Source organism: Hibiscus syriacus, unplaced genomic scaffold (assembly GCF_006381635.1).
Source record: "Hibiscus syriacus cultivar Baekdansim isolate YM2019G1 unplaced genomic scaffold, ASM638163v2 tig00111566_pilon, whole genome shotgun sequence".
Taxonomy (NCBI): domain Eukaryota; kingdom Viridiplantae; phylum Streptophyta; class Magnoliopsida; order Malvales; family Malvaceae; genus Hibiscus; species Hibiscus syriacus.
Window position 1 is genome coordinate 1,993,756 of NW_024063122.1, and position 10,390 is coordinate 2,004,145.

The window sequence follows — 10,390 nt, forward strand, 5'->3', positions numbered from 1 at the left end:
TAATAAGATTTTTGGATGACTCCCCTTCATGGGAAAGCCCACTGATAAATTGTGTCAGCCGGATATCTTCCGTCGTGGAATTGAAATATGGCTTGAAAATGTTAACTGGAAACCTGCTACTCGTTATTGAGTTAAGTTGATCTGGATTCATTATGAATTGGCTCTCGAACCCATCTGAAATTGATTTTGAGATCTGTAGATACGTCAAGTCGGTTGAGGTGTAGCTTCTCACTACTGAGTCAAGCAACCACCATCGATCTTTAAAGGATCTTTCGAATCGAGTATCTTTCTTCATGAAGTCGAAACTTGACTATGAAAGCTGCAAAAAATTATTCATGTGAAAAATGATAAATGTAATACTCTTAAGTATGTCTAAGATGCATGCAATATGAATTAGCCTTGGACGGAGTCTCGTGCTTTGTCTGCCGATCTTGATCTTTGGAATTGATCATGCCCCATTTTCTTCTCGGGTTGCAGCCTTCCACATTTGAGACTGTCGTGTTTGAAAATGTTTTTCCTTTCTCTTATTTAGGAGGGAAAAAAGGATATGAAAATTGAAGAATTTTGTAAAACATTCCCCCCTTAATTCAGGCTCGTAATCAAATCGAATCAAATCATAAACATTAGTTCAAAGAATATCAAAGGAATCAATAGCCCTTTTCATGCTTTCAGAGTTATAGCTCTTTGACAAATATTCAAGTGGATGAGTTGGATTTAGGTTGACCTAAGGTTTCAGCCATAAAAAATGTCATTTTTTTGGTTATTACAACATGTTTTTTCTTTGGCTTGGCATTTTAATTGGATGTGGACAAACTGACGCAACTAGCATTATCAATTACTAGACCTTCTATTTCAGTTCTCTGAAATCTTTCATTTGTTCAAGTTTTTGTAAGCTCCTCTAACAAAGGTCGTGCAAAAATATCAGTCTAAAAATGAAATTCTTGAGTGCTCGTGTGAATTTGACTATAGCAGGTGTTCCTTAACGCCCTTAGTCCATTTTTACCGAAACTCCTTATTCAAATTTGCCATTGTCTGGCTAGCTGAATCCATAAAGCCGGGGCGTTTAACCAATTGCTCTAGAGGGACAACTTAATATCATTCTATAGATATTATAATCACCTTTATCAGGCTAGCTGAATATTATCCATAAAGCCGGGGCATTTAACCAATTGCTCTAGAGGGACAACTCAAGCTTTATTGTATATTATAATCACCTTTACCAGGCTAGTTGAATCTTATCCATAAAGCCGGGGCATTTAACCAATTGCTCTAGAGGGATAGCTCAAGCTTTATTGTATATATATATAATTATAATTTGGGTATACAGATTCAACTTCTTAAGTTTTTTAAGAAGAACCTGTTATAGTCTAGGTGTTGTTGAAAGTCAAGAAATGTCATCTTTATAGTTCAATTTCCAAGCAACTTACCTGAACTAGATTCACCTACTCGACTATTCTATCTATAAAGATCATGATCATCATTGAACATTTTAAACAAAAAGTATAGTAATGTCATATGCAAAAGGATGCCCCATGTTGTCCGCAACTATACACACCTAAATACCAAGCCTCTTGTTTATAACCTTATGAGAGGAGAAGACTATATCGGTTCTTGTAAGAGAAGGATATGGTGTTCGAGTATATCTTCTGGGTAAGGTCAAAGTCATTTGTTTTATCGTCTTTTAATCGTGTTACTTTGTCAAAGATATATAACTCTGATCACTTACAAAGTTTCTTAACTTAGTTGATATTCAAAGAATTTCAAGTTGTAAATTGGATTCAATGCTCAGCATAAATTCCTTGAAATATCCTTATAAAAAATATGTCAAAGTTCAAAAGCGAGTTACAAAAAGAAATATGAGAAAGTTCAAAAAAATAAGTCCAAACAGGATGCTGCAAAATGGAATAAAGCCTCATTAAGATGCCCCATTATTTCCAGAATGTCGAGGATTAGGGCCCTCAACCGCACTTTCTTCCTATTTCTCAATTGTTTAACTTGTCATGGCTTCTTATGAAATACCCTCAGACGCACAAATTTCTGCTTCGGGAGTGTCCTTGCTTGAGGTGGTGTATTCAATGTTTGTTCCTTTCGAGGAGACATGCTTTTGTTAGTTAATACGAATATAAAGAAATGAAAATAACAAAATGCAAAATATGTTTAAATGCATAATGCATGCAATGTTCGAGGCATTGATCCAAAAAAATGTATCTGTTATTATAAATAATCTTTATTGGGGACAAAAGTGTTACGTCTTAAGAGACAAAAAACATTTTGATAGTATAGATCACGAACATCCTCTGACAAGTTGATTCTTCTTCCATCTTATTTCTGTCACCAGTTGAATATACTGTCGGACCGTTCTGGCTCCTCTGGCTAAACTATGCAAGTGATGAGCTACTTGCCCTATATCTCCGACTTTCATTCCCTGTTGAGCCTGTTCCTAACGAAAGCGCCATTGGAGCCCTCCATCGATAGGAACTATCCGAAGCTTGCTTCTTGAATTCTTTAGCAATGGCATCCAGCTTAGCTAGGGTTTCTTGTTCTCGTAGTCTTCGAAAGGACTCTCCGGGTTAGTAACCTTTTTCTTGTCTTGCCCCTGCAACTTTCGCCATCCCGTTTTGGAAAAGTTGACTTTTAACGTGCTTGGTGTAAATCTTGGTCCATTCTGAGTTCATAGCTGGACTTTTGAGTTTTTCATCTCTTGTATTATAACCCCTTTGTCCATTAATGTAAATTATTTACGTTTAACGAACACGTTTTTGGTGGATCAACACCTCTTCTGAATGATGCAAATGATGAAAATAAAATGAAAGAAAACAAAATATGAAAAGAGTTAGTGAGGTAAAGATAATAATAAAAACAATCATGAAAATAAAGGTCCTACCCCATATAATATCTACCCCACATACTTATTATTCCTACCAGGACATGATCTCTATCCCGCAAGTTGATTTTGAACAAGTCCTAACAGCATAAATTTCTAGTTCACATGCTTTGAACATAAAATAAGGCAGGAAATGATCTCAAAATAGTCTAGGGTTTGAAATGAGGTTTCGGGTGGGCTATAATACCATATAGTCTCCCGGTTTGAATTCTAAAAAAGGTACCCGAGTTCTCCTTGCTGGTGACCCCTTGGACTTGTCAGACCCTTAGTCCTAAGCCCATTACAAACTTATGTGGACTAAGTTAAACTCGAGAGGATACATTCCCTTATGCCCATACGAAGAATAAATTCACACGAAAGCATAAGGTATATGAATCCCAAAGGTTACTTGCTAGGCCCATACGGAGAATAAATTCTCATGAGAACGTCGCTTTCACCCCACTTAAAAACGGGTTTGGAGCTCAGGTTTAGAGCATGAGAATGAAAATTTTGAAAATCTGAAATCATTGAGAAAAACGTCAGTACAACTATTTACTTGAAAAATAATAAAAGATAAATAATTAGAATCGAATAAATAAATTAAAATTTAAACTTGTAATTTTCGCTAAAAAAGATAACCATAAATTAATTTCGGCCTGACTCACTTACCTGTCCCCAGCGGAGTCACCAAGCTGTCGCGGTCGTCTTTCGATTGGGCCCGGAATTGGGCTTCAAATTGGATTAAATGATTAGGAGTCGCCACCGACCATTTTAAAACGAATTTAGATATGTCGGACACCATCTTACATGATCTACGTTTTACCAGAAACGTGTCGGGTTCGGGAGTCGATTACGGTCAAGGAAGGGTTAGTACCCTTGAACCGCCCTTTTGATACCAATTAATTTGCCGGTTGTTTTAAATAGCGAAAATTAAGATTTAAATTGAAATTTAGAACATTCAATTCGAATTGCTTACCTTCGTTTAGTTGGAATCCTTCTAAAAATAGAGAGTTGAAAATGTTAAATAAAAATAAATAAATAAATAAAAATTACAATAATAATAAATAAATATGAAATAAAATAAAAAATAAAATGAAAATGAAAAAAATACTAAAATAATAAATCAAATGAAGAAAAAATATAAATATAAACAAACAAATAAATAAATAAATAAATAATAAAATAAAATAAAATATTAACATAACACAAAATAAAATAATAAATCAAAGGAAAAATAAATAAATAAATAAAAGGAAAAAATAATAAAAAATATCAAATAAATGATAAATAAAAAAACAATATAAAAGAGACAAAAAATAAATAAATAAATAAAATAAAAAACTTTGAGGATCCAATTGTAATATTAACACAAAAATGAAAACATGAAAATTAGGACTAAGATATGAGGTCTGAAACATTAATTCTCAAAATATAATAAGGCAAAATTTTATTAAGTGGCCAAAAGATAAACTCACAAAGGATGAGGAGCTCATAATGTTATTATCCCCTAAGAAAAATTACGAGACACCCCCATCGAAATTACGTCGTTTCGAGGGGACTATATAAGGCCCACACCAAGGCAAAACTCAAACCAAAGTCTCATTTCTCCTATTTTCCCCCTCTCTCTAAAAATGGGGAGAGAGAACTACAACCCCCCATCCTAGGGAACTCGGTCACTAAGCCACCGCGACCGGCGGCCGAAAAACTTAACCTTACCTCAAAATAATCCTCACTGCACCCCAAATACAAATCCACCGACCGATTCTCACAACCAAGCCCCAAACGGTGTAGATCTAAGGACAAAGTTCTCGGGCTTTTACCTTTGTTCACGAAAAACCGTTCATTTATGTGTTATTGTTTTTTTGGGGTATTGTATTTGCTTGTTTTGGTATTTGTGGTTCGATTGTTTAGTTATGGTCTCACTGTTTTTACCCTTGGTTCTGTGCTTACTCGATGATGCCCCGATGGTTGGTTTTTATGGTTCGATGTCGTATGGGTTGTTCTCCACTCGATGGTTCTCGATGATCGATGCTTTGGTCCCCTCGGTTGTGTTCTCACCGGGGGCTTTTATAGCCCGGTGTGGTTGTTGTTGGCCCCGAAATAAGGGAGATTTTTGGGTTGTGGTTATCCCACTATTCTCGTGCACGCCGTTTGTGATACCGGCCATCCTGGGATGGGTCAGTCCCGGGATACTGGCCGACTGTTTCGGGCTTGACCTTTGGCTTCTTGACTTATGCGGTGCCTGTTGAACATCACTAGAAACCCTAACCATGGATTAGGTTGGGTCAGGCCCCAACCCAGTTGGGTAGCCCCTTGAACTGGATCGAAACATTGGACCTAGACTAGGTTTTAAAAAAATAAAATAAAAAATAATTAATAACAAATAAATAATAATTATAATAATACTATACTAATTAATAATATAATATAAACTATATAATATATATATTTCAAAAAAATATTTTTAACCTATATATTATATTTTTAAAAAAGTTTTTAAAACTATATATTATTTTGTTTCAAAAATGATTTTAAAAATATTATATAAGTTTTCAAAAATTGTTTTTTAAAACTATATATTATATAAGTTTTTCAAAAATGTATTTAAAACTATATATTATATAAGTTTTTCAAAAATGTATTTAAAACTATATATTATATAAGTTTTTCAAAAATGTTTTAAAAACTATATATTATATAAGTTTTCAAAATGTTTTAAAAAAGTCATATATTATATATTTTCAAAAGGTATTTTGAAACTATATATTATATAATTTTTAAAATGACTTCAAACTATCTAATATATATATATATAATACAGACGAAAATGAGTGTCTACAATAACAATTGAGTTAATTTGATACAAATAAGTTTGAGTGTAAAAATAACATAATAAAATTCATGCTATCCAAAATTCATGCTCCTTAATCTTTGACAATGTCAAATCTGATAATTGACAGTTGTATCTGTATAATCTTTATACATTAAGGAAAGTATGAAAGGATTCTGTCTCTTCCTCCTTAAAAACGAGTTGTAAAGTTTACATGCACAGTTTTAAACTTTCCAGGTAGTATCAGGAGAGACATTCTCGAGGAATCATTGACTGATCACTGATCGCTTGTAAATGTATATGCTAAGGCAAGCAATTCTGTGCAAGTATACACAATCGAATCAAGTAATATAAGGTAAGTGAGTTATCGTCTACTCAGGGATTAGTCTAGAAATTTATCTTCACCACAACTAAAACTAGTTGTCACAAACTAATTCCTACTATCTTGTCAAACTAAAAAGCTAATATTAATAAAACAAGGAAATATTACAATTGCAGAAAAGTTTGGTCGAGGCAAAATAAATATGCAAACTACTAAAATAAAACAAAACAAAAACAAATGTTGATTTAAATATAATGCAAACAACCTCACATATTCAAAATTATCATAGAGCACTTATGCTAATCTTTTGTGTTGACGACAATTACTCTAAGTCTAGAATGAATTATAATGACTTGCTTAAGCTGCCCGATAGGATTACTAAGTATTCTTAGATCGTTACTATGGCAAAACTACTCAGCGTTAACTACAACCCTTGGTTTGTCAGACTGTTGGTGTAGCAATACCTCTCAGCGTGAACTATAGGCGTTGTCTATCCTACTCTAGCGTCTATCCCTTTTAGTTGATTAAAACCTGCTCCTTATCTTTAAGGTAGACAAGTTAGAACATCGCTATCCTGGATCAATTCTATTATTCACATAGATCTATCTTAATTCTCTCGAATCTAAGAATCACTATCTAGAAAAAAGGCAATCTCTCGATGCTCTTACATTGCCAAGACATATTTTACCAAAACCCCAGGCGATCTCTCGATGCTTTTACAATGTTAAGGTAAAATATTTAAATAATGAACAAAACAGTCATGAGCAAAAACATAATTCATCATTCATAAAGTAAAAAATAATTGTCTAGGCAAAACAAAGATTAACACAAAGTAAGACAGTCATGGTGCTATAAAAAAGTCATCCAAGATTCAACGTTTAATACAACCCCAAATATATAAAGAAATTAAGAACAAAGGAAGAACGACTCCCAAAACCGGGAGCTCTATCATGACAATTCTGATCAGCGCCGCGCCTGCCTTAGTGAACAACCTCTCTCGAGACCTGATCACTGCTCTGCTATAATCTAGTTATGGAGGACACCAAGGAAGGTTAGTGGGTAAACGGTGAGAAAGCACTGCAGCTGCTCGCTCACGCCTTAAGTAAAGCTCTTCTCTCTTCTTCCTTGCCTCCTTTCTTTGGCGGCTACGGCTGAATATTTATAGGAAGGAATCTCCTAGGGTTTCGCATGATTGAAGATTCTTTAAATAACCATTGCTATTTTGTACAGCCAAAAAAGAAAAGGTGGTTAGCGGCTGTTAGAATATTTAAGGCTTGCTTGCACGTGAAGGAGGTCATCCAGATGGAATGTGACATAGGTAGTTTCGTCATATCCGCTTCAGACTCTTTAGATAAACCATGCTTTGGCAAGATAAATCTTCTCTTCACATTCTTCTCATTCCATTGTCCCTTGCAAATTACGTCGTTGCGACTGAAATGTTCTTCCTTTGTAAGTTTTCTGCACATTCGTAATCCACATACACCCTTTCTCCTCAACAGCATCAGTTAAACCGTATAAATCTTGCCGAAGCAAAACTTATCCACCACAAGCAAATATAACCTAAATGCAACTAAATGCAATTAAAATGTTGTTCATACTTTGTTTATACGAGCAATAACTTCAGTGAAAAGACCAGGAATTGAGTCTTTTTACGGAGTTACAATCCCCAACGCTGAAATGTAATACCCCAAAATTTTAGCTAGTGACCAAATGAATAAATTGAAAGTTTAGTAGCCAAAGTATAAACCAAAATTGTAATCTTCACACAAATATATTTTATCTCGTAAATGATTAATTTACCCTCAAGAATGATGTTTTCGTGTCACTCGGCTTTTTCGTACTGAGTTTGTATTAAAAGCTATAAAGCGATAAAGTCTGAGAAAAATTCGGATAATCGTATCGAATCAGATTTTTGATATATTTTGAAGGATGATAATTCAAGGTTAATAATTTCATTTCCATGCCTTAAAAATGGTAGGATTTAATATGGATCATTGGATTTAAGTTGTTTTTCCAAGTTAAATCAAACCCATTTCATAAAAAATGGCAAGATCATAATTTTGGAAATGTTCAAGGTCAAAGTTGGTAACTACAAAGTTTATGGTTCATTTTTTACTTTTGGATGAACAAAATGATATGTGACATGTTATGAAACATGTGATTTCAAGGGCAAAATTGTCATTTGAAATTAAAATGAATTTTTAATTCTTTTTAATTCATTTTAATTAAATAAATGACAAATAGTTTAGATATTTTGTTAGAATTTTCATGAAAATCACTTCATCATTCTTTTCCAAGCCGTGTGTTCTCTAGGAAAGGAGGAAAATTTTTCTTTTCAATTTTCAAGTCAATTTATTAAGATTTTGGATAAAAGCATGAAACACAAAATTGTTCTACATGAAATTCTCTATCATTTGGTACAATTTGTTCATGACTTCCATGCTTGAAACCCTAATTCCTTACCATAGTAAATCAGTCATTGGTTCATCGCAAGCCAATGTTTGGATTTAACATAAATACACTATAAACACTCACCTCGACACTTTAAACATCAACCAAAATGTAATATTCCCTGAAAGCTTTATAAGAGCCATATCATTTATTTTGTTAATCACTTCACCTTGATTGAACTTAGATGTTTCACAAACAACATGAACACCTCAATTTCTTTAAACCCTAAACCCCTAATTAGAAATGCTAATTGTTGAATATACCATGGTGTGTTAATTTTTGCTTCAAACAACATTTTAAAGCTTGCACAACATTTAATCCTCCATGATAAACATCAAAACAAACTTGAATAATTTTCCCCAAATTTTCTTCTTAATGTCTTAACCTTGTATATCAATTTATCCTTGAAATTTATCTTGATTCAAGCATGGAAACACTATATCAAAAATTAATCCTTCAAATCTAATCCTTAATCCAATTTAATCCATAAGACAAAATCTTTCTTTCTTTCTTTAAATTACATAGCTCATACCAAGCAAAATCATAAATTAATGGTATCAAATTGAAGAGAATTAAAAGAAGAACAAAATAGTATTTCATGGCTTTACCTTAAATCTTAACCAAACTGCTTGAAAAATCAAATGAAAGTGTTTTCCCACTTGCCTTAGTAACCCATGGCAATAAAGAGAAAAGATGGAGAAAGTCTTGAAATTTTAAAATTAATTAAAAAAGTCATTTGTCATCTTTTAAATAAAATGAATTTAAAATTCATTTTATTACAAAATGACCACTTTACCCTTAAAATCCAATGCTCAAAATTATGTCACATGTCAAAATATTCATTTAAGGGCTAATATTAATCCTTGGAGTTAGTAGTTATCAACTTTATCCTTGTAAAATTCCATAATTACAATCTTGCCATTTTTATCCAACAACTTATACTTAACATGGAAATTCAAGTTAAATCCAACGATCCATATTAAACCTTATCCCTTCAAAGCATGGAAATGACATTGTTTTCCCTTGCTTTATAGTCTAACAAATATCTTATATTTTTTATTCGATCAGATTATTCAATTTTTCTTAAACTTTAACACTTTATAGGTTATAACACAAATTATGTACCAAAAATCTGAGTTACACGAAAATGTCATTCTTGAGGGTAAACTATTTATTTATTGGATAAAAATACTTATTTTGGGAAAATTACCATTTTGGTCTTTAAACTTTTCCCAAATTTATACTTTGGTCACTAAGCTTTCAACTTTTTCATTTTGTTTACTAACCAAAATTTTAGGGTATTACAATTCTCCCCTTAAGAAAAATTCATTCTAGAATTTTTGTACATGCCTGATTCAAGTTGATGAGGATACATCTGTAATGCCCTGAAATTCGAGTTAAGAGTTTTGGGTATGTTTGATTTGGACCTTAGAATAATTTCCCCTAACCTATGAAGTTTTTTGACCCAAGTAGCATTTGATATAGGTTTGGGACAAACCCAACAAGTTTTAAAAAGGATGTTTTTATTATTGAACCAAATAAAAAAGGATTGGGTGGGTAATTAATCCATTTTTCAAATAGAAGGTTGAATGCTCTTAATTGTTGGTGATATCATGTCTGTCATTCTCCCTATTTTTCATTGCCAAACTTGTCTCTTCTTACCCACATCTTCATCTTCTTCCTCACTTATCAATCCAAGAAAAGTTAGAACCTTTAAGGAACTCAAACAATCTTTATGAATTCTATGGTAAGATTCACAACCTACAACCACTGAGCTTTCTTTTAATCTCACTTTATCAAGATTTGGACATATTACCCAAAAATATATTTTAGTGGGGTTTAAGGAACCTTGAGTTCTAGCACGTTTTGTGAGATCTGAGTGGTAAGGAAACTTTTTTAGCCTTGTTCCAAGCATTTCAATTAG